The sequence below is a fragment of the Pinus tabuliformis genome, chromosome 7 (genome assembly GCF_031772625.1).
Source record: "Pinus tabuliformis cultivar Carrire ecotype Pingquan chromosome 7, CPIR1, whole genome shotgun sequence".
Lineage (NCBI taxonomy): Eukaryota > Viridiplantae > Streptophyta > Pinopsida > Pinales > Pinaceae > Pinus > Pinus tabuliformis.
Genome location: NC_142293.1, coordinates 1,009,849,639 through 1,009,875,628, shown reverse-complemented (window position 1 = coordinate 1,009,875,628; position 25,990 = coordinate 1,009,849,639).

Sequence of the window (25,990 nt, the reverse complement as noted above, 5' to 3'; positions counted from 1 at the left end):
CATCCCAACAAGAAGACAGTACAACAAATTTGGAAGGAATAGTCATCAACAACTGCCTACCTAATAGGGACACATCATTCAACAATTTTCTTTTCCTATTTTGTTTCAGTATATTTTTGTAGTTAGTTTAGGATATTTTGTTCACTATCCAAACTAGTATAAATAACTATCCTCTACGAGTTATTAAAGTGCGGTACCTTTCCATAAGCAATTTTGTAAAGAATTGATGTACAAGCTTTTTCTAGATCATTGATAATAAAACAAAGGATTCTCAATTTGATATCATACTGTCTCATTTTCTTTTGTAAGTTTTTCATGTGTTCCATTCATTTTTTTAATTTTGTATATGTTTAATTTTTACAGAGATATCAGGTGAGAATAAATGTGTTACAGTTATTCTTAAAAATCCTTTCTGAAGTTATTATTATAAAGAGATTGAGATATTTGACTGTCTGTCTGAATTGCTCCCTCTAAATCATAAAATCGTCAGTATCTTACGTAATTTTAAGCATATTTTGTTTAACTTTTGAACATCGGTCAAAGGTTTTCCCACTTATCATGATTTAGATTTCTATCTGAAATTTAAATTAATCATATCTCCTTACTATTCTTTCTTCACATCTTATCAACTTAAATCACTATATGAAGTTAAATAGTAGCCCTTTGGTTATTTATTAGTACTATCTAAAAGAGTTAATACATCATTCTCATAATTTGTTTACGTATTGGTCCTCCATAAAAACATAAACAAAAACCCCAAAACATATATCTTAGATGATCTCGCATGATCAATTGACCATTATCATCTCAGAGGTACAACACCCCCTTCAGTTAATCCAGAAGGTCATCAATCTGTGGGATCAAGTACCTACTCCAGATAGTGATCTTGTTCAATGCCTAATAGTCAATACAGAGTCTCCAAGTCCCATCTTTCTTCTGCACCAACACGATTGCGCTCCCACAGGGCAATGAACTCAACCGGATGTGACCTTTCTACAGCAGCTCTTGAATATGTCTCTTGATTTCATCGTTATCCAAAACGAAGCACTGATAGATTGGTCCACTGGATAGTGGCGCACCTTCGGTCTGATCGATGGAGTGCTTGACCTAACAGTGCATAGGCACCCCTGCAGGGAGGTGAATATGTCCTCGTACTCCTCGATGACCTTATCCATCTATTGTTGTTGTGTGGAGGGGCCGTATCTGGAGGCCGTGGGCACCGTAATATTCTTTCCATGAGGGCGTATCATTAGGAAAACAAATTTCCCAATTTTTGAAATGATCTTACTGCATTGTTTTGTAGTAACCAAAGAGATGGCATTAGGTGCTGCTACCTCTGGTATCCTGTAAAACTTATGTCCCAAAGTAACAATAACAACATGAAACCTTGACTCATACACAACATGTCGCTTCCATAATTATGGTTGGCCTAATAATACATCAAAAAAATCAAGGGAGCAACGTCACATAATACCTCATCCGTGAAGGGCTTGATGTTGTATGGAAGGTGACATTGTTGGCTCATGCGAAGATCCCATCCTTAGTGAAGCCACCCAATAGTGTACGGTTGTGGATGGGTTGTGGTTGGTAAGCCCAACCACTTCACGACCTCTATTGAAATTAGGTTATTTTGGCTCCGCTGTCGACAATGAACTGTAGCAGAGAACTCTTTAGCCATATCTAGGAGTGGAAGAGGCGCTCCTCCTCCTCCAGATCTTCAGGTTCCTCCTTCTAGATCTTCGTGGTGTAAATTGTGGTGTTGGGCTCCACATCAATAATTTGTTTCCATTTATCATTCCCCTTGTTGGGTTCTGACTCAGAATTGGAACATGCATCTGATTCTAAAGCCTTTCGCTCGGCCACTAGTGACTGTTTGGCCCGACACTCACTTCTGTTGTGAGTGGAGCTCTTATGGAACTCACACCACTTTCCTGTGTCCTTCTTTGGCTTCATGGTGTTGTTCTTTGCTTGTGGCTTTGATGGGTTGTCCTAGGCCGCCCCACATGTGCTTTTTCCTTTGTTCTGTAGTTTTGGGGCACCTTTACCTTGCTTCATATTCGGAGATCCAAAGTCTTTCTTCTTTTGTCTAAAATTTTGCGTGATATTAACGGCATGTCGGTATGCCATGCCAAGAGAGGAGATGTCTAGGAACTCCATCACGTCCTAGACGTACCTGTGTAGGTGTTATAGACATTTTTGTGCCTTACAGCTCTAAGCATGAAATGTCCATAAACCAAGGGATCCTAAGTCCCTAAAAGTGTTGTTTCGCCCCTAAAGGAACAAGGTCAACAAATTACAGCTTCTCCCAGAAGTTCTCCACCAGAAACTACTCAAAATCAGTCAAATCAGGATCATTTCAGCTGCTCCACTATCTAGCTGCATTGCATAGCACCCAATTACACTAGCTAGGTGCGTTGCAACGCACCTAAATGCACTACCAGGGTGCGTTGAGCGGGAAATGACAAATGGCAGTGTCATTCCGCGAGGTGGACAGACAATGGAAGCTTCCAGAATCTTCCCCAATGACACTTGCCTCACTGAGTTCGACCAAGGATGAGTAAGAGGCTCTCAGTCTCCAAGTGGAAGCAATAACTGATAGAGAGAAGCCACTAGTCAGATCATAAGCTGACTCATCCTCTTTGCATACATCTATATATGGATCCCTCATCCCAGAGATCCAGAGGTTGGAATTTTGTACATTGCAGAGAATTGTTGTTGGTTTTAAGATATCGGAGTATTGGGTGATTTATGCTTTGTTGGAGGTGAAGAGGGGATTCCTTTGCTGGGAGGTTGATGCTGGATCAAGAATCATCGGTTGTAACTCCTCCTGGACCTTCTTGTTATATCAATAAAACTATTTGAGTTTCTCCTACATGCTTGTGTATCGTTGATGTTTGTTATATTTGTCTGTTTAGCTTAAATCTGATCCTAAGCTATTTATGAATATAAATCCATGTCTTTGTGTAGTTTTCTTCTTCTGTGATCTTACAGGAACATGGTGAAGCTGGGCAAGTAAGGGAGCAGGTAGCTGGAAGCTGTCAAAGAGAAGAGAGATTGGATCAAAGGACTAGCGCAAGACACAGGTTGGTTCATCCTATTCCTCTTCGTTTATAGTTCATAAAGAAGAATATGAAAGTAGTTTTCCTTGTTTGTTTCTAAGGTCACTGTCACACCTTAGTGGGATAGGGTCGTTCTGAGTAGACACTTTTCCCGTTAACAAAATGGAGACTCCGCTAGGGATTGTGTTTAGTTAGTTTGTTTGTGTTTCTCTTGTTGTTTGTTTCATAAACATAGAAGTAGCAATCGAACTGCATTTGCCATTATCAAATGCAAAGTAGACATCTGCTACTCCAATCCATTCACTGGATCTCTTTATGATTTGAACAGCTAATTCACAAAGGATCTGATTGCCCTTTGTGATAGCTCTTAGACCTCCTTTAAATCTACCCTCTGATTGTGCATTACTGATTTCTTTTACTTGGCCAAAAACCATAGATTAAACTGCAAACCATGACCCAGAACCCGGATAGAATTCTCGTTTCTGCCCCAGCGCAGGCTCTGTGAAGAGATTCTGCATTTCAACGCAGTTCCCGAGAGGGCTACCTACGTTGCAATCCAGTTTCTCTGTGTAACAGGTGCGCTGATCAGTCTAGCCCTGTGCAGCTGAGGTTATTTGCTTCATTTTTTCAGTTTTGTCTCTAATTTTTGCAGCCTGTGATCAGTGTGTGTCTGTTTAAAAACCCCTTTTCTTTGCCTTAATTCCGCCTCCTTTGTACAAAAATACTGTAAATGTTCTTTGTGTGTTTGTTACATATTTTACAGTTTTCCATTGAAAAAGTAGAATAGTCATACTGTCGTCCTTTGATTTAGATATGTCGTAAGTGTCGATTTTAATCTTAGGAGAAAGTTTATTTGTTGTTGACAGTCGATTATGCTTTTACTTTTGCCTTTGGTTTGAATTTGTCACTTTCTAGTGTCGAAACGAGTATTTATTTCAAAATCATAAAGTGTCGTAATCTTCTCTACCTTTTGATTTCGAAAAGAAGCTTGCTTGTGTTTGTCACTTGAAAGCAAATTCAGATTTGTACATCAACTTTCTTTTTAGGTATCAATATTAAGAAAGTGAAAACAAATACATGCACATGTGCATTTGTATATTGATAGTCTGTTTGGCTTGATTTAGGAAAAGTGCATTTACAGTGTGCTCTTTTCTCTTTGAGAAAACATTGTGTCTTGCTTTTCCCTTGTAGCTAGGATTTTCATTGCTGAAAAGAGATAAAAGTTTGCTTATCATCTTTAGATTTCATTTTAGGAATTACATCTACATCTCGTGGTGAACCCAAAAGGCAAACTTCTAAGAAAGATCAAATTAAAATAAATTGAATGAATCTAACAACGCATTGGAACTTAACGCACAACATTTAGAGGTCTAGGCTAGAGACGTATTCCGGCGTCGTAAAGCCTGGTAACTGTTGTCCTCACTGATGGTTGGGTGATTCCTCCACTTTGAGACGATAAGTGCCAGTACGGACTTGTGCTCCCATGTACCTTCGAGTATATATTGGGAGACCCCTATAGGCTTAAAACCTTTTATCCATAGGAAGCTGTGTCGGCCGCTCTACTGATCGCAATGCACCGAACACAGCATTCAGGAAGATTGACTGCCGTACCGTAAAAGGTATTCTGCAGTTTTGTGATTGGTTTGGTACTCCCTCTACCTAGATCTCCAGAGCAGTCCCTTTCGTTCCTTTTCAGACTCCTTAACAGAAAAGGTCCATCTGAGCACTTGTCACTTCAGGCTCATTAAAAATCGAAGGAGACTAGAGTCATCTTTTGTTTTTTCTCGACTCTTAAAAACTGAAAAAACAAGTTGTGTCAAAGCGTCTAAAAATTTATTTTAAACGGAATATTCATACCCTTTTCCTACATTGATCTTAGGTTGAGAAAATGGAGTCTACCAACCAAGGAATTCCCCTTGGTGGAAATCCTAGTCCCTTCTCCTCTTGGGGAGATGCTGGTGCACCCCATATGGCCACATTGTCGCTTCCAGGACTGACAATTGGCTTGCCAGTATGGCTCTTCTAAACCAATGTTGTTCAGAACACCACTATTCCTGAATAATCGAATCAACAATTAGACGAGTCCAGAGTTTCCCACCAACCTTCTACTTCCTCTAATTCTTCCTCTCCTCCTTCCTCTTCTCTTGATGGGGCTGGCAAAGCCAAAAGTCAAGTTCCTAAGGAGAAGAAGGAGAAGAAGAAGAAAGAGAAGAAGAAGAAGGAGCCAAAGGCGAATGGGGGAAAACGAGTGTCGTCTAATGAAAATCCACACACTGCACCGACCAGGCCTAAATCGCCATGTATCATTTGCAAAGGAGACGACTTTCACAGAGATTGTCCTTGCATCCCTCGGATACTAAGGGACTGGTCTCATCGTTTGCACAATCCGGTGTCATCAACCTCTGACGATCATGTTGAAAGAACACTGTCAACTAGCGAAAGTGAAGCCCCAGGACAAAAAGGGAAAGCTAGATTTCCTTGTAAACTGTGCGAAGGAAATCATGCCATCCACCGTTGTCCCTTCTTAGACGAAGCGAAAAGAGTTTTGGATGATCGTCTGGTTTCACCATTACGACTTCCTCCTGGATATAAAAAACTCTTGCGAGTCTGTCGCTAGTTGAGAATCCAGCTGGCCCGCTCAAGTGGTCGGCTGAAGCGCCTATCATCGAAGATAAACAATCTGAATCCATACCAGACGAAAGTCAAAAGGTCGAGGCGGCAGTTGACCCGGTCTTGCTTTCAGAGGTTTTATCTTCGGATGATACAGTCACTGAAAAGAATAAGGATGACACCATCCAAAGTCTCTTCATCAACACAGACTCTGATGAACATGGGGGCAATCTACCCAATCCCTTACCGCAGGAGTGAAGTTCGTCAGAGCCATACCCGACCGTCTACTCGGTCCCACCTCCAAGCAACCTAGTTGTCTCCTTCGATTGGAATCAACTAGGCATACCTCGTTTACCAGCAAGCATACCATTCCGAATTATTGTTCAAATATATAGAATGGTCATGGCCGGTACCATCATAGATGAGGGGGCTTCGTGAGTATCCTTTCCTCTATTGCTTGGAAAGCGCTTGGTTCGCCATCGCTGTTGCCTGAGATGAGAAATCTGACCGGCTTTGATAAAGGAACCAGTCGACCTTTAGGGATCCTTCCCGATGTGCCCATAACATTGAGAAGGAAGACAGTTCAAATGAATGTAATGGTTGTTAAAGGACCCTTGGATTATAATCTACTCCTTGGACGAGACTATATTTATTGCATGGGAGCCATCGTCTCCTCACTCTTTAGAGTAATGTGATTTCTGCACGAAGGAAGAGTGGTCAAGCTCGTGGACCAGCTTTCATTTCCCGGATCACACATAGCAAATAGTCATATACCATCCCTAAATGGTCTCTTCACGCAAGAAATGTCTCAATCCCCAGTACGTCCTCCCGATGAGCGCGAGTAATTCGGAGGGATATGAATGAAACCCAGCGGGCATGCATCCTGGTCTGCTTCGGCAGGAAAACTTCGGGTGTAGGGTAGGTTTCTGCGGGAGAATATGACTAGTCTGTACCCCGTCCGTCGGTGGAAGAGGGGTTATTCTAGAATAAGATTCTCTTGTCAAATTTATGTGAGTGGCGGATGTCGTTGCTCACCTTTGTTTATCTTGGTAGACATCGCCGAAGAAGTGTTTTGCTTGCACTGCGAATAGAACAATCTTTGGGTAACCTGTAAGAGGTATGCCTTTCCTCATAGAACAAATGTTTTGTCTGCAAATTGAGGAGTAACCTTGAAATCATATTTTATACCTGGGGGCATGCAAACCTTTTGGAGTGCAAGTGAGGGGCGGCTATTTATTTTTTATATTTTTAGGACCTCTAACCCTTTAAACTCGTAGGATTAGTCGTCACCTAACTTGCATAAAGAAAGGATGTGGGGAAAAAATCTAAAATTTGCCATTTTATATGAGACATTCTTATCATATGACTGGATTAATCGAGCAGTTTTAGCGCATAGTTACAGCTCGTTAAAAAATAAACATAAGACATGAGCAAATGTTTCCACCCGCGTTTAAGCTCGTTAAAAAATGAACTATTCCCCGGTAAATAACCACCGTGAATGAAGAATTTCAGCCATTAAAGCCTTGGTCGTGTTTGCACCGTCACCTCCACTTTTCAATTGGCCGATCATTCACCTCCATTTGATTGTTTACCCATTTTGGGGAACAGCTGCAAAGAGTGATTTCACTAGCCATCCTTGTGACACTGCCGTGACTGGAAAATTCCAACCCTTACCTAGAATCAGCTGTTACCCATTTTATCACTCGTTCCTCAAAAGACGAGTCTTCTTTAAGCTCTTTTCAACTAACTCGTAAAATATGAAAAGATTGCCGAGTTTTGGCCTTCCAGCTCGTTAAAGCGATAGGAAGTGCTATCCCTCCTTTAGATTTTAATCTTTTTGGACCTGAGCGATTATTGCACAAAAAGATCGAGCGCTTGTTTTGTTCGGCTCGTTAAAACTATCGAAAATTCATCCCTTCTGTATTATTTTATACTTTTTCGGACTTAAGGGATTAGATGACGAAAAAGGAATTTTGGAGTTACCTTTACGTACCTTTTCAGACTCTCTAAAAATGAAAAGGATCGAGTTATCTTTGTCGTTAAACTCGTTAAAAAGATTAATAGCGACAAACTTGTCTTTAGACGAGAATGAGTTTCACTATCGCTAGGCTCGTTAAAACATAGCGATGGGTTTGCCCAACGGGAAAATTATAGAACAAGCATATGTTATCCTCCTCAAGCTTGACAAAAATAAAGAGGTACTGGTCAGCAATGGCTGGGGAAAATTTGGGAAGAAAACTCAAAGAATCTTTATTGGTAGCATGTCGGTCTTGAACATGACACTTCCGTTCCGTGCCTGAGTCGGGTTGGGTTGTTTCATTCACCGGTCACATCACCATTGTCACGCCATACCATCCACATTTTGGGTAAATGCTACCAATCCAACACATAAATGTCGCCGACATGTTCAAGAGAAGTCATCCAGAGAAGTCACCCGTGTCCCATCCACTACCATACATTATACTTCATTCTTTCATGACCGCCATCCTGAACCATATATCATCAGATCGTTTTCACCTCCATCAAAATCATTTGCTCCGTTCCGTGTCATTGATGTTGGATTGTTATAGACATTTTTGTGCCTTACAGCATTGAGCATGAAATGTCCATAATCTAAGGGATCCAAAGTCCCTAAACATGTTGTTCCTACCCCTAGAGGAACAAGGCTAACAAACCACAGCAATTCATAGAAGTTCTCCACCAAAAACGGCTCAAAACAAGTCAAATCAGGATCATTTCAGTGGCTACACTAGCTGTTTGCGCTGAACGCCAAAGCCAACACTGGCTACCTGCGTTGAATGTCAAATGGAACACTGGCTACCTACGCTGAACGAGAGTGGACATGTGGCGGGCTCATTTCTCAAGGTGTCAAAACCCAGGAAGCTTCCAAAATGACACTTGCCTCAGGGAATTCGACTGGTGATGAGTAAGAGGTTCCAAATCTCCAAGTGGAAGCAAGAACCTCCAAGTGGAATCAAGAACTGACAGAGGGAGAGGACACTAGTCAGATCTCAAGCTGACTCATCCTCTCTCCAAACATCTATATATGGATCTCTCCTCCATGAGATCTAGAGGCTGGAATTTTGTTATTGCAAAGAATTGCTGTTGGTTTGAGACTGGAATCATTGGGTGCTTAATGCTTTTAAGGGGGTGAAGATAGGAATTCCATTTGCTGGGAAGGAGATGCTGGATTGGAGCCCTCTGGGTTGTATCTCTTCCTGAACCTTGTTATTCATCAATAAAGTTATCTTGTTTTCTCCTATATGCTGATGTATTCTTGATGTATGATTGCATTAGTCTATTTAGTTTATTTCTAATCCCAAACTAGTTATGAATGTGAATATCTGTCTTTGTGTAGTGTTCTTCTCTTGTCTCAAGTAGTTGTTCTCTTGTCGCAAGTAGTTGTTCTCTTGTGATCTCGCAGGAACCTGTTGAAGCTGGGCGAGTGAGAAGGCAAGTAGCTATGAACTCCCAAAGAGAAGAGAGACCGGATTGAGGGACAAACGGAAGACACCGGTAAGTCTATTGATCTCTCTTCTTTCACATTTCATAAAGGAAGAAACTAGGATAGCTGTCTCTGTTTGTTGCTAAGGCACAATCACACCTTAGGTGGATAGGATCGTCCTGCATAGGCATTTTTCCCCACAAAAAATTGGCGACTCCGCTGGGGAAGATTTGTTTAGTCATTTTATTTGTGTTTCTATCATTGTTTGCCTCATAGACTTGACAACAACAATAGAACTGCATCTGCTTTTCCCGAATGAAAAGTAGACAGTTGCTACCTTGATCCAATCACTGGACTTGTCTATGATCTGAACAATGGACTCATAAATGATTTGATGATCCTTTGTGATAGATCTTAGTAGCCCCTCAAAGCATCCCTTTGATTGTACCTTGCTTTTTGCTTTTATTTGGCCTAAAACAGTGAATTAAATAGCAATTTGTGACCCAGAACCTGTGGGAAACGAGAGTTTCCCCTTCAGCGCAGACCCAGTGAAGGGATTATGCATTTCAACGCAGTTCCCGTGAAGGCTACCTGCGCTGAATGTCAAAACCCCTGTGTTGAGGTTGCGCTGAATCGGTTTGCCCTTGTGCAGCTGGGGTTCTCTGCTCTGTTTTGCCTTGTTTTGATCTCTGATTTTTGCAGCCTGTAACCAGCATAGGTACCAGTCTGATAACTCCTTTTCTCTGCTTACATTTCGCCTCCTTTTGTACAAAAAGACTGTGAGTCTTTTTATGTGTTTGTGGCATCATTTACGATTTTCCTTTGCATGAGTGAAATAGTCATCCTGTAGCCCTTGATTCAGATCTGTTGATTGTGATCTTAGAAGAGAGTTCATTGGCTGTTTGCAGATTGATTATACATTTACTTTTGCTTATTGGTTTGAATTTGTCTCTTTTAAGTGTCGAAACAAGTCTTCATTTCGAAAATCGTTAAGTGTTGTAATCTCTTCTACCCTCTTTGATTTCGAAAAAGTAAACTTGTTTGTATTGATCATTTAAAAGCAAATTCAAAGTTGTACAAAAAGCTTTCTTTCTAGGCATCAATACTAAGAAAGCGGAAAACAAACACCTGCATTGTGCATTTGCATTTGATAGTTTGCATGTTGGATTTAGGAAAAGTGCATTAGAGTGTGCTGATTACTCTTTGAGAAAAGATGGTGTCTTTCTTTTCCCTTAGTAGCTAGGATTTTCAAAGTTGAAAAAGATATAAAGCTTGCTTATCATATTTAGCTTGCATTTAGGAATTGTATCATACATCTCGTGGTCAACCTTGAAAGGAAAACTTCTAAAAAGATCAACCTAAAATAAATTGAATGAACTTAACAACGCTTTCCAACATAACGCACAACATAGAGGTCTAGGCTAGAGACGTGTCCGGCGTCGTTAAGCCTACCGACTGTCGATCTCGTGGATGGTGGGTGATTCCTCCTGAGGGACGGTAGCGCCAATACGAATTGTGCTCCCACGTACCGTCGCGTATATATTGGGAGACCCCTATAGGCATAAAACCTTTATCCTTAGGAAGCCGTGTCGGCCACCCTACTGATCGCAATGCACTGAACACAACATTCAGGAAGATCGACTGCCCGTACCCTAAAAAGTATTCTGCGGTTTTGCGAAAAGTTTGGCACACCCTCTGCCTAGAACTCCAGAGTAGTTCCTTTTGGCTTTTTTCAGACTCTATAATGGAAAAAGTCCATCCGAGCATTTGTCACTTCGGGCTCGTTAAAACATCGAAGGAGACTGGAGTCATCTTTAGCTTTTTCTCGTCTCTTTAAAAGTGAAAAAGCAAGTTGTGTCTAAGCGTCGTTAAAAATTTATTTTAAATGGAACAATCACCCTTTATTCCTGCGTTGATCTTTAGGTTGAAAAAATGGAGCACACCAACCAAGGAATTCCCCTTGGTGGAAATCCTAGTCCCTTCTCCTCTTGGGGAGATGTTGGTGCGCCTCATATGGCCACATTTTCGCTTCCAGGACTGACAATTGGCCTGCCAGTCTGGTTCTTTTCAACCAATGTCGTTCAGAACACCACCATTCCTGAACATTCGAGTCAACAGTTAGACCATACCAGAGTTGCCAACCAGCCTTCTACTTCATCTAACTCTTCCTCTCCTCCTTCCTCTTCGCTTGACGGAACTAGTAAAACAAAAAACCAAGTTCCTAAGGAGAATAAGGAAAAGAAGAGGAGAGAGAAGAAGAAGAAGGAGCCAAAGGCGACTGGGGGCAAACAAGTGTCGTCTGAAAAAAATCCACACACAGCACTGACCAGGCCTAAATCGCCATGTGTCATATGTAAGGGAGACCATTTCCACAGAGATTGTCCCTGCATCCCTCGGATACTAAGGGACTGGTCTCCCCGTTTGCACAATTCGGTAGCATCAACCTTTGATAGCCATGTTGACTGCTCACCGTCAACTAGTGAAAGTGAAGCCACAGGACAGAGAGGGAAAGCTAGATTTCCCTGCAAGCTGTGTGAAGGCGACCATGCCATCCACCGTTGTCCCTTCTTAGACGAGGCTAAAAGAGTTCTGGAAGATCGCCTGATTCTACGAGCGCAACTTCCTCCTGGATATCAAAAACTCCTACCAAGTCCTTCACTAGTTGAGAACCCGGTTGTCCCGCCCAGGTGGTCAGCCGAAGCACCTATCATTGAAGATGAACCGTCTGGATCCATGCCTAAAGAAAGTCAAAAGGTTGAGACGGCAGTTGACCCGGTTTTGCCTTCAGAGGCTCTATCTTCGAATGATACCATCACCAAGGAGAATAAAGACGACACCGTCCAAATTCTCTTCATCAACACAGACTCCGACGAACAAGGGGGAAATTTGCCCATTCCTTTATCGCAGGAAGGAACTTCGTCAGAGTCATATCCGGCCGTCTATTCGGTCCCACCACCAAGCAACCCGGTTGTGTCCTTTGACTGGAACCAACTAGGCAGACCCCAGTTGCCAACAAGCATACCATTTAGAATTATCGTTCAAATATACATAATGGTAATGGTTGGCACTATCGTTGATGAGGGGGCATCTGTGAGTATCCTTTCCTCTATTGCTTGGAAAGCGCTTGGTTCGCCGGCGCTTTTGCCTGAAATGAGAAATCTATCAGTCTTTGATAAAGGAACCAATCGACCTGTAGGGATCCTCCCCAATGTGCCTATAACATTGAAACGGAAGACCGTTCAAATGAACGTGATGGTCGTTCAAGGACCCTTGGATTATAACCTACTCCTTAGACGAGACTATATATATTGCATGGGAGCTATTGTCTCCTCACTCTTTAGAGTAATGTGTTTTCCGCATGAAGGAAGAATGGTCAAGCTCGTGGACCAACTTTCATTTCCCGGATCACGCATCGCAAATAGTCATGTACCATCCCTAAATGGTCTATTCACGCAAGAAGTGTCTCAACCCATGGTCCGTCCTCCTGATGAGCGCGAGTAATCCGGGAGGATATGACTGGAACCCACGGGGCATGGATCCTAGTCTGCTTCGGCAGGGAAACTTTGGGTATAGAGTAGGTTTCCGCGAGAGAATATGACTAGTCCGTACCCCATCCGTGGTTGGAAGAGGGGTTGTTCTAGAATAAGATTCTTTTGTCAAAGTTATGTGAGAGGGCGGGTCTCGTCACTCACCTTTTTTTATTTCGGTAGACATTGCCGAGGAAGTGTTTTGTTTGAAAGATTAACGAGACAATCTTTGGGTAACTTGAAAGAGGTAAGCCTCTCTCTTTAAAACAATTGTTTTGGAGGAAGAGAAGTAGAGGTAACCTTGAAATCGTACTTTATACCTGGGGGCATGCAAACCTTTTGGAATGCAAGCAAAGAGCGGTTATTTATCTGTTTTTTGGGTTAGTAGTTTCCTAACTTGCATAACGAAAGGATGCGGGGCATAGCTTTGGTAAGGCGCAAGCTCCATAAAAAATGGAATCTTACATGAGACATTCTTATCATAAGACTGGGTAATCGAGCAGTTTTAGCACAAAGTTCATGCTCGTTAAAAAATAAACGCAAAATTCAAGCAGTTTTAGCACAAAGTTCATGCTCGTTAAAAAATAAACGCAAGATCTGAGCAGTTTTAGCACATAGTTCATGCTCGTTAAAAAATAAACATAAGATCAAGCAAATGTTTCCACCCGCGTTTAATCTCGTTAAAAAATGAACTATCCCGGTAAATAACCACTGTGAATGTAATATCATCAGCCATTAAAGCCTTGGTCGTGTTTGCACCGTCACCTCCTTATGATTGTTTACCCATTTTGAGGAACAGCTGTGAAGAGTGATTACACCTAGCCATCCTTGTGACACTGCCGTGATTGGAAAATTCTAACCTGTACCTGGAATCAGCTGCTAACCCTATTTATCACTCATTCCTCAAAAGACGAGTCTTCTTTAAGCTCTTTTCAACTGACTTGTAAAATATGAAAAGATTGCCGAGTCCTTGGCCTTCCAGCTCGTTAAAGGGACAGGAAGAGCTATCCCTCCTCTAGATTTTAATCTTTTTGGACCTGAGGGATTATTGCACAAAACGATCGAGCGCTTGTTTTATTCGGCTCATTAAAACTATCGAAAACTCATCCCTTCTGTATTGTTTTATACTTTTTCGGACTTAAGGGATTAGATGACGAAAAAATAATTTTGGAGTTAACTTTATGTACCTTTTCAGACTCTCTAAAAATGAAAAGGACCGAGTTATCTTTGTCGTTAGACTCGTTAAAAGCATTAAATAGTGACAAACTTGTCTTTAGACGAGAACGAGTTTCACTATTTCTAGGCTCGTTAAAACATAGCGATGGGCTTGCCCGAAGGGCAGGTTATAGAACAAGCATATGTTATCCTCCTCAAGCTTGACAAAAGTAAAGAGGTACTGGTCAGCAATGACTGGGGAAAAATTGGGAGAAACTAAAGAAAAATTTGATGGTAGCAAGTCGCTCTTGAACATGACACTTTTCCTCCGTACCATAATCGGGTTGGGTTGCTTCATTCACCGGTCACATCCATGGTCTCGCCATACCATCCATATTTGGGGTAATGCTACCAATCCATCGCATCAGTGTCGCCATATGTTCAAGAGAAGTCATTTAGAAAAGTCAACCGTGTCCCATCCACTACCATACATTATCCTTCATCCTTTCATGACCGCCACCCTAAATCATATGTCACAGATTGTTTTCACCTCCATTAAAATCATTAGCTCTGTTCCGCGTCACTGATGTGGGATTCATTAAGGCCCTCCTTTGATGGATCGCTTCTTGTCCACATCAGCTCATTATCCAAGAAGTTGATCTAGGAACAACCCTTTTAGTACTTTGAAGCTTGCATGCCTCAATGGCAAGTTTCTCACTTCCGGCGACAGGTATACATCAATGACCTTCGACCGAAATATTTTGCGTGGTGTTCGACGCCAAGTCCTTTATTCACACCACGTGAATTGTACTGTAGTACCTTGAGGGTCATTATCATTATCGGTGATTCCTCTCGCGCTTGTTAACGGTTTACATCATTGACCGGTAATCAAGCGATGTCTTTCCATGTTCGACTTCAGAACATTTCTCACATGGATCGACTTGTACTTAGAGTGAAGATCGAACGAGTTTGAAGACCCCAGATCTAGTTTCATCCATCTGGGCTGCGATATATATTCAGGAAAGATAAAGACATTGACATGTACATCATTGCAGCAGATAATCATCCTACTCAAAGGATGATAATTTCATCAAAATTATCAGTCTACCATCAGACGATTGTCTGTTCTATGTACAGAAAAATGAATTTATAAAGCTGAGCATGGGAATGCCCGCCTCAGCTAGATCATGAAAACAGTATGAAAAATAATGTATTGTATTGTATCTTATTACAGGTCTCCTCTCAGCATTGGATGAACTTCGGATCCCCATGATAAAGCATTTCACCCGATAAATAACCTCATACTTTAGGGGGCAACTGTTATAGACATTTTTGTGCCTTACAGCATTGAGCATGAAATTTCCATAATCTAAGGGATCCAAAGTCCCTAAACATGTTGTTCCTACCCCTAGAGGAACAAGGCTAACAAACCAGAACAATTCACAGAAGTTCTCCACCAAAAAATGCTCAAAACAAGTCAAATCAGGATCATTTCAGTGGCTACACTAGCTGTTTGCACTGAATGTCAAAGCCAACACTAGCTAACTGCGTTGAATGTCAAATGGAATGCTGGCTACCTGCGCTGAACGAGAGTAGACATGTGGCGGGCTCATTTCTCAAGGTGTCAAAACCCAGGAGGCTTCCAAAATGACACTTGCCTCAGGGAATTCGACTGGTGATGAGTAAGAGGTTCCAAATCTCCAAGTGGAAGCAAGAACCTCCAAGTGGAATCAAGAACTGACAGAGGGAGAGGACACTAGTCAGATCTCAAGCTGACTCATCCTCTCTCCAAACATCTATATATGGATCTCTCCTCCATGAGATCTAGAGGCTGGAATTTTGTTATTGCAAAGAATTGTTGTTGGTTTGAGACTGGAATCATTGGGTGCTTAATGCTTTGAAGGGGGTGAAGATAGGAATTCCATTTGCTGGGAAGGAGATGCTGGATTGGAGCCCTCTGGGTTGTATCTCTTCCTGAACCTTGTTATTCATCAATAAAGTTATCTTGGTTTCTCCTATATGCTGATGTATTCTTGATGTATGATTGCATTAGTGTATTTGGTTTATTTCTAATCCTAAACTAGTTATGAATGTGAATATCTGTCTTTGTGTAGTGTTCTTCTCTTGTCTCAAGTAGCTGTTCTCTTGTCGCAAGTAGCTGTTCTCTTGTGATCTCGCAGGAACCTGTTGAAGCTGGGCGAGTGAGAAGGCAAGTAGCTGTGAACTCCCAAAGAGAAGAGAGACCGGATCGAGGGACAAACGGAAGACACCGGTAAGTCTATTGATCTCTCTTCTTTCACATTTCATAAAGGAACAAACCAGGATAGATGTCTCTGTTTGTTGCTAAGGCACTGTCACACCTTAGGTGGATAGGATCATCCTGCATAGGCATTTTTCCCCACAACAGGATTCATTAAGGCCCTCCTTTGATGGATCACTTCTTGTCAACACCAGCTCATTATCCAAGAAGCTGATCTAGGAACACCCCATTCAATACTTTGAAGCTTGCATGCCTCAATGGCAAGTTTCTCACTTCCGGCGACAGGTATACATCAATGACCTTCGACCGAAAGATTTTGCATGGTGTTCGACGCCAAGTCCTTTATTCAAACCATGTGAATTGTACTGCAGTACCTTGAGGGTCATCATCATTATCGGTGATTCCTCTCGCGCTTGTTAACAATTTACATCATTGACTGGTAATCAAGCGATGTCTTTCCATGTTCGACTTCAAAACATTTCTCACATGGATCGACTTGTACTTCGAGTGAATATCGGATGAGATTGAAGACCCCGGATCTAGTTTCATCCATCCGGGCTGTGATATATATTCAGGAAAATAAAGACATGGAAATTTACAGCATTGCAGCACAGATAATCATCCTACCAAAAGAATGATGGCTCTATCAAAATCATCAGTCTACCATCAGACGATTGTCTGTCCTATGTACATGAAAATGAATTTATAAAGCTCAGCATGGGAATGCCCGCCTCAGCTAGATCATGAAAACAGTATGAAGATAATGTATTGTATTGTATCTTATTACAGGTCTCCTCCCAGCATTGAAAGAACTTCGGATCCTCCTAATAAAGCATTTCCCCCGATAAACGGCCTCATACTTTAGGGGGCAACTGTTATAGACATTTTTGTGCCTTACAGCTCTAAGCATGAAATGTACATAAACCAGGGGATCCTAAGTCCCTAAAAGTGTTGTTCCGACCCCTAAAGGAACAAGGTCAACAAATTACAGCTTCTCCCAGAAGTTCTCCACCAGAAACTACTCAGAATCAGTCAAATCAGGATCATTTCAACTGCTCCACTAGTTAGCTGCATTGCATAGCACCCAAGTACACTAGCTAGGTGCGTTTAAATGCACTACCAGGGTGCGTTGAGTGGGAAATGACAAATGGCAGTGTCATTCCATGAGGTGGACAGACAATGGAAGCTTCCAAAATCTTCCCCAATGACACTTGCCTCACTGAGTTCGACCAAGGATGAGTAAGAGGCTCTCAGTCTCCAAGTGGAAGCAAGAAATGACAGAGAGAAGCCACTAGTCAGATCATAAGCTGACTCATCCTCTTTGCATACATCTATATATGGATCCCTCATCCCAGAGATCCAGAGGCTGGAATTTTGTACATTGGAGAGAATTGCTGTTGGTTTTAAGATATCAGAGTATTGGGTGATTTATGCTTTGTTGGAGGTGAAGAGGGGATTCCTTTGCTGGGAGGTTGATGCTGGATTAGGAATCATTGGTTGTAACTCCTCCTGGACCTTCTTGTTATATCAATAAAACTATTTGAGTTTCTCCTACATGCTTGTGTATCATTAATGTTTGTTATATTTGCATGTTTAACTTAAATCTGATCCTAAGCTATTTATGAATATAAATCCATGTCTTTATGTAGTTTTCTTCTTCTGTGATCTTACAGGAACTTGGTGAAGCTGGGCAAGTAAGGGAGCAGGTAGCTGGAAGCTGTCAAAGAGAAGAGAGATTGGATGAAAGGACTAGCGCAAGACACAGGTTGGTTCATCCTATTCCTCTTCGTTTATAGTTCATAAAGAAGAATACGAAAGTAGTTTTCCTTGTTTGTTTCTAAGGTCACTGTCACACCTTAGTGGAATAGGGTCGTTCTGAGTAGACACTTTTCCTGTTAACAGTAGGGAGCTGCAGTACTTGAGAACCAAATGCATCTCTGAATCCTTGATTGTTTTGGGGGAAAGTATCCAACTCGGAATGACCCTAACCCACTCTAAGGGTGACAGTTCCTTAGCAACAGCTGAAAGCAAAGCTATCTAAAGTTTCTTCTTTATGACATGCAAGAGATAAAAGGAAGAGATCCACTTACCGATGTCTTGCGCAAATGGTCGATCCAATCTCCTTTGTTTGCCGCTTGCTCCCAGCTCCAAGTCTTTTCACGGGCCCAGCTACACGAGATCTTGCAAATAAGACAAGAAAAGGAAACTACAAGAAGCATGCATTCATAATCGATCTAAGGATTAGCATAAATCAAAGACGCAAGTAAGACAATTCACCATTGAAACACATGCGAATAGAAGAACCTCAAATGCTTTATTAATATATGGAAGTAAGGTTCAGGCGGTGATACAACCATGAGAGGTCCAATCCAGCATCACCTTCCCGACGAAGAGAAATCTCTTCTTCACCTCCCTCAAGCAATCACCCAATGCTCACAACTGCAAACCAACAACAATTCTTCGCGCTAAATTCCGGCCTCTAGATCCCATGGGATGAGATCCTTATATAGAGTTTTGGAGTGAAGATAAGTTAGCTTGATGTGTGACTTGTTGTCCTCTTCAACTCCAGTTCTTCTTCAGTCCTTCACTCAGAGTTTCTGCCTTCCACTTGGAGTCTTAGAAGCTCTTAACTCATCATTAGGCGAATCTTATGATCAAGTGTCTTTTTGGAAGCTTCCTGGGCACTGGCACTTTGAGCAAAAGATTCCTCCACATGTCCAAGTACGCCCAACGTAGGTAGCCTTTGTCCTACCTGCTATGCAACGCAGGTAGCCTTTGTTGTACCTGCTATGCAGCGCAGATGCTTAGTGGAGCAGCTGCTTTGATCCAAAATTGACCTGTTTTTGAGTGTTTTTCAGTGGAGAACTGATTTGCAGTGCTGTGGTTTGCTGACCTTGTTCCTCTAAGGGTAAGAACAACATGTTTAGGGACATTGGATCCCTTAGATTATTGACATTTCATGCTCTATGCTGTAAGGCACAAAAATGTCTATAACAGTTGCCCCCTAAAGTATGAGGTCGTTTATCGGGTGAAATGCTTTATTAGGAGGATCCAAAGTTCATTCAATCGCTGGGAGGTGACCTGTAACAAAATACAATACAATACATTATCTTTTCATACTTTCTTTTAATGATCTAGCTGAGGCGGGCATTTCCCATGCTCAGCTTTATAAATACATTTGCTGTACATATACAGACGATCATCTGATAATAGACTGATAATTCTCTCCTTTCAATTATCATCCTTTTAGTAGGATGATCATCTGCTGCACATGTCTATTTTTTTATCTCCTGAATATATATCGCAGCCCGGATGGATGAAACTAGATCCGGGGTCTTCAATCTTGTCCACTCTTCACTTTAGTACAAGTCGATCCATGTGATAATTTCTTGAAGTCGAACATGGAAAGACATCGCTTGATTACCAGTCAATAATGTAAACTGGTAATAAGCGCGAGAGGAATCACCGATAATGATGATGACCCTCAAGGTACTGCAGCACAATTCACGTGGTGTGAATATAGGATCTGACGTCGAACACCACACAAAGTCTCCTGGTCGAAGGTCATTAATGTATACCTATCGCCGGGAGTGAGAAACTTGCCATTGAGGCATGCAAGCTTCAAAGTACTGAGGGGGTGTTCCTAGATCAACTTCTTGGATAGTGAGCTGATGTCGACAAGAAGTGATCTGTCAAAGGAGGGCCTTAATGAATCCCACATCAGTGACACGGAACGGGGCTAGTGATGATGGTGAAAACGATCTGTGAAATATGATTCAGGGTGGCGGTCATGGAAGGATGAAAGATAATGTACGGTAGTGGATGGGACCCGGTTGACACTTTCTGAATGACATCTCTTGAACATATAACGACACTGATGTGATGGATCGGTAGCATTACCCCATGTATGGATGGTGTGGCGAGACCATGGTGAAGGGACCGGTGAATGATAATAACCCAACCCGATATTTACGGAGGCAAAAGTGTCATGTTCAAGAGAGACTTGCTACCATTAAGCTTTGAGGTTCTTCCCAATTTTCCCCAGTCATTTCTGACCAGTACCTCTTTATTTTTGTCAAGCTTGAGGAGGATAACATATTCTTGATCTATAACCTGCCCTTCGGGCAATCCCATCGCTATGTTTTAACGAGCCTAGCGATAGGGAAACTCGTTCTTGTCTATAGACAAGTTTGTCGCTATCTAATATTTTTAACGAGCCCAGCGACAAAGACAACTCAGTCCTTTTCATTTTTAGAGAGTCTGAAAAGGGTACATAAAGTGGACTCCAGGGGTCCTTTTTCGTCATCTAATCCCTTATGTCCGAAAAAGTATAAAACAATACAGAAGGGATGAATGTTCGATAGCTTTATCGAGCCGAACTAGACAAGCGCTCGATCTTTTTGTGCAATAATCCCTCAGGTCCAAAAAGATTAAAATCTAGAGGAGGGATAGCTCTTCCGGTCTTTTTAACGAGCTGGAAGGCCAAAACTCGGCAAACTTTTCATATTTTACGAGTCAGTGAAAAGAGCTCAAAGAAGACTCGTATTTTGAGGAACGAGTGATAAACAGGGATAGCAGCAGATTCGAGGTACAGGTTGGAATTTTCCAATTACGGCAGTATTACAAGGATGGCTAGGTGGAATCACTCTTCGCAGCTGTTCCTCAAAATAGGTAAACAATCAAGTGGATGTGAATGATCAGCCAAATGAAAAGTGGAGGTGACGGTGCACAAACACGACCAAGGCTTTTATGGCTGATGAATTTACGGTCTCAAATGGTTATTTACCAGTTCATTTTTTCTGGATGAGCTTGAACTCTGGGGGGGAGCTTGCTCACATGCTTATGTTTATTTTTTAACGAGCATGAAGTCCGCGTTAAAACTGCTCGGTTTTGCGTTTATTTTTTAACGAGCATGAACTATGCCAAAACTGCTCGTTTATTTTGCATGCCCCCAACATCATAATAACACATGTCAAAGGAGGGTGCCCCCCAAGCTTTATTGCATTCAACTTGGTGGTTGGAATGAAGGTTTACCTTTGAATTTTGAAAAGGGGATTTGTTGCATTTTTTAATGAGGTTGACATAGTAAAAGAACTATCCTCGTGACTCCTCGTTTCATTTTTTAACGAGGTTGACACGAGATAAGAACCGTCCTCGGAGCCCACTGTATTTACAGTATTTCCATTAGGGCGATGATCCATGCTGACAAAATATTTAGGAATCTTCCGAATCCGTTGGATATAGAAGATTTCATATTGTAGGTTTCCCCTGTGGCTACTTCCGCCAGATTACCCGCCAGCGGTAGGGCAAAAGTACCCATTAAGGCAGGGTCTTTTAGGAGACCTACTCCAATATTTTGGAGCGATTGATTACTTTCATGGATCATTGTGCTGCTTCCCATAACTTGAGAACTGTTGGGGAGAAATGTTTGTTGGTCGACGATTGTAATTTTTCCTTGAAAAGGAAATACAATCCTCCTGAAGTAGGTCGACACAACTGCAGCCATGGCATATATCCAAGGCCTTCCCAGTAGGATGTTGTAATCGAGGTTTCCATCGATTACTTCAACATCAACTTCTACTGTTTTTCCCCCCAGTTCAACTTGCAAGTTACTTAGAATCCCGTATGGAGTGTATGATCGTCCATCAAATGCTTTTAATGTCGTTGACGATTTCGACAAGGGTGGTGAGCCTAAATTTTTCCAGCAACTCATCGACATAAGACATGTAGATTTCCCCTCATCAATAATTGTTCGGTGAACAGTTTTGTTGAGGGCTTTCACTTGAATAAGGAAAGCTAGTTGAGCTGGTATCTGAGGGTCATATCCTTTATGATCAAAGGCCACAAGATTGGAATCCATTGGGCCAATCCCACCTATGGCTGATAATAAAGCTTTCTCTTGGGAGGTGCAATTTTGCGCTACCTCAAGTGTCGACATAGCGGATGACGGTTGGGTCAGGTCCTCTATTATATTATAATCCTGTGTTATTTTTTCACGAGGATCAAACGTCGATTTGTGTACTACTCCCTTTGGCGACTTTATCATTGGTTTAGGAACGATGGGTGGCACAACTTTGGTCAAAGTTGTTGTTGAACTACTAGGTTGTTTATTTGCCTTGTTGTTCAACTGCTTTGGATTCCTCTAATCTTTATTCCTTGTTAAAGCATTATTCTGCTGCTTTGAGGTGGACAACATAAGCACTTGGGATCGGGAAGCATTTTGATTAGCAACTAGATTTTGTCTTGGATTAGGAAACGGATCAGTCAATACTGCTGGGGTTTTTGAACTCTTGAAGAGTTTCTTAACTTCAGCTATATGTGGACAATCTTTCGTCCAATGATCCTCATCGCATATATGACACCCTGTCAGGGGTTTCCCTTTCCTTTTCTTTTTCTTCTTGCCCCCTGGTTGCTTCAGTCGTTTTCCCTTGTCGGTCGACATGGCATTTACTTCTGAGGCAAGAAGTTCCTCATTTGCATTTTGACTAGAAATTTTGCATTTTCCAGTCACGCCATTACTGGCGTGAGAGTCAGTATTCGATTTAGGAGGGGGAGGAATTGAAAATTCAGGTCTGGGGGCGTCAGGTATTTTGTCGTAGAGCGTGCCAAACTGAGTATATACTAAGTCCAGATATTAAGCACGAGCAATGACCTGCTCCTCTGTTACGACTCCCCCCTTGGCCACATCTTCCGTTATAGCCGGAAGTAACGACTTTATAAACCATTCAGCTAACAGCTGATCGGGAACGTAAGTTTTCACCATCCTACGACGACGTCGCCACTCATGTATATGATCAGATATGTGAGTGGCCATTGTCTATTTGAAGTTGGTAAGGAGTTCTGTTCCTGTTTCATACCTTATCGGTAATTGAAAATGGGTTAAGAAAGTCGTGGCTAAGGAGCTGAAATTGTCGAAAGAGGCTCTTGGCAATTCAATGTACCATTTAGCCGCTGGACCTGTCAATGTCCTTTGGAAGAGGCGAAGTCTTATCGAATCATCGTTTAGAGTGTTGGATGAACACCACAGATGAAAATTCATGACGTGGTTCGACGGGTCTTCACCTGGATTTCCATTGAATTTAGGAATGTCCGATGGAAGTTTATGCGGAATCGCTGGCCACTAAGGGGAATAAGCAATTGGATCATTCGTCAGCCGGTTTAGATCTGGCAATTCTAGAGTTGCTACAAAGGGCAACTGTTGGTTCAGGTTAGGCGAAGCATATCCAGGATAAGATGGTATCGCCTGAGCAATGGGTCTTTGCAGACCAGCATAATGCTGACAACTTTGACAAAGTTGATGGGCATAACCATTATAGCATGGTTGCCCATTACTTCCAAAGACTTGTTGCTCAGGTCCTTGATATGATTGCTGGAATGGCGGTTGTTGAGATTGAACTAGCTCTGGTTGTTGGACCATTTGCTGTTGACCAATACTGGATGATTGACCAAGATGAGGAGTCACAGTACTTGTTTGAGCCTGAGTCGCTCCAGATAAGGAGGCACTACCCTGAGATTGTGATTGAGCCGCTGAGACAAGAGGTTGTTGTATTACAACAGGTAGCGCTTGTACTTGCGACGCATTCGCCATAGCAGGTGTGGTGGGAATATTCGACACAGGGTGTACTGGTTGCATTGAATGTGCAACTCCTGATCGTTGAGGCAGTATTGGTACCCAACCGCTGGATGTAATTCCAGTTTGGCCTGATCCTTGTTGTAAACTCTCATATGGTTGTTCTCTAGGAGGGAACAATGAAAGAGCATACTGCCCTCCACATGGTGGAAATCCAGTACTTAAAGGGTAAATTGGCCTTTGAAGACACATTGGATCAATTTGTTGAGTTTCAACATAAGAAGTACCAGATGATAATCCAGATGAAGAAATAGGAACTAACCATATTGTCGTCCCTGATCGACTCGGCTTGTTGTTGACAATTTTCGGGACAGATGGTATACCAGCGAACATCGTTGGAGTAGCAGCAGGAGGTTCTGCTGCTGCTGTGTCAGACGACACAGTCCTAGATGTCGACGGTTGTTCAGAGATATCTAGTCTATCCAAAAGATTTCTTAGCGATTCTACAAGAACTTACGATGCCAAAAGACTAACTTCGAAGATCAACGCAGGAATAGGAGGTGATTATGTTCCGTTTAGAATGAATTTTATATGACGACGCTTTTTTAAGACACAACTTGCTTTTTCACTTTTTAAGAGTCGAGAAAAAGCTAAAGATGACTCTAGTCTCCTTCGATGTATTAACGAGCCCGAAGTGACAAATGCTCGGATGGACTTTTTCAGTTATAGAGTTTGAAAAAGGCCAAAAGAAACTACTCTGGAGTTCTAGGCAAGGGTGTGCCAAACCTTTCGCGAAACCACAGAATACGTTTTACGGTACGAGTGGTCGATCTTCGTGAACGCTGTGTTCACTACATCGCAATCAGTAGGGTGGCTGACACGGTTTCCTATGGATAAAGGCTTTATTCCTATAGGGGTCCCCCAATATACGCGACAGTACGCGGGGGCACAAATCCGTATTAGTGCTATCGTCCCTCAGGAGGAATCACCCACCTTCGTAGAGATCGACAGTCACTATGTTTAACGACGTCAGTTCACGTCTCTACCTAGACCTCTACTGTGTTTCGTTATGTTTCAAAGCGTTGTTAGATAAATTCAGTTCTTTTTAGGTTGATCTTGCTTAGCAGTTTGCCTTTATGGATCACCACGTGATGTATGATACAACTCCTAAATGCAGTCTAAGAATGATAAGCAAGCTTTTTCAATTCTTTCAACTTATGAAAACCTTAACTACTGAAGGAAAAGAAAGACATCATCGTTTCAAATAGATCATAGAGCACACACTGATGCACTTTTCCTAAATCGACATGCAAACTGTCAAAATGCACATGCAAAATGCAAGTATTTCTTTTATTCTTTCTTAATGTTTGGTGTATGACAAAAAGAAAGCTGTTGTACGCTTTCGAATTCAATTTCAAGCGAAAGCAAACAAGTGTTTGTCCAATAATCAAAAGAACACCTTAAGATTGACTCGTTTCAACACAAGAAATATTGAAATTCGAACCATATAACGAAAGAAAATGCTCAAGTAGCTATGAACAGCAATAAACTAACTCTTAGAATCACACCGACACTTTCTCACAGGTCTAGATTCAAGAGGTCATAGCAAGACTAGTTTACTTTCGCTATGGGAAACTGTGAATGACAGCAAGAAATACAATAAGAACAATCACGGTTTCTTCATACAACTGAGGCAGAAATGAAGGAAAAGAGAAGTGGTTTCAGCTGGGTATACAGGTTGACAACTGGCTGCAAAAACAATACTGAAAACTGGGCAACAGACAGTGGAGAATCCAAGTTGCACAAGGCAAAACTGGATCAGCGCAGGTGCTGCACTGTCAATCTGAGATGCAGCGCAGGTAGCCCCTTCGGGACCTGCGTTGCAGTGCAGGTAGCCTTTGTTGCAGCTGCACTGATGAGACAACTCACGTCTCTCTCAGATTGGGTCACAGTTTGCTAAAAATGAACGGTTTTTGGCCAAATCAGAGGCTGTCAGTCAAGTATACACTAGAGGATGATTAAAGGAAGATGAACACTATCACAAAGAGCTAAAAAAGAGTCCTTGTGGATCAGCTCTTCAAATCATAAACATGCCCAGCACTGGGCTAGAGTAGCTGCCCTCTACTTTGCATTCGAAGGATCGCATGCAGTTCGATTCGGTACTCTTTTGTTTAAGAAATGAATAGCAAGAAGAAACACAAAGCTACCAACAAGACACGATCCCAGTGGAGTCGCCATTCTGTTGTGGGGAAAGTATCCAACTCGGAATGACCCTAACCCACTTAAGGGTGACAGTCCTTCGCAACAACTGAAAGCAAAGCTATCTAAAGTATTTCTTTATGACATGCAAGAGAATAAAAGGAA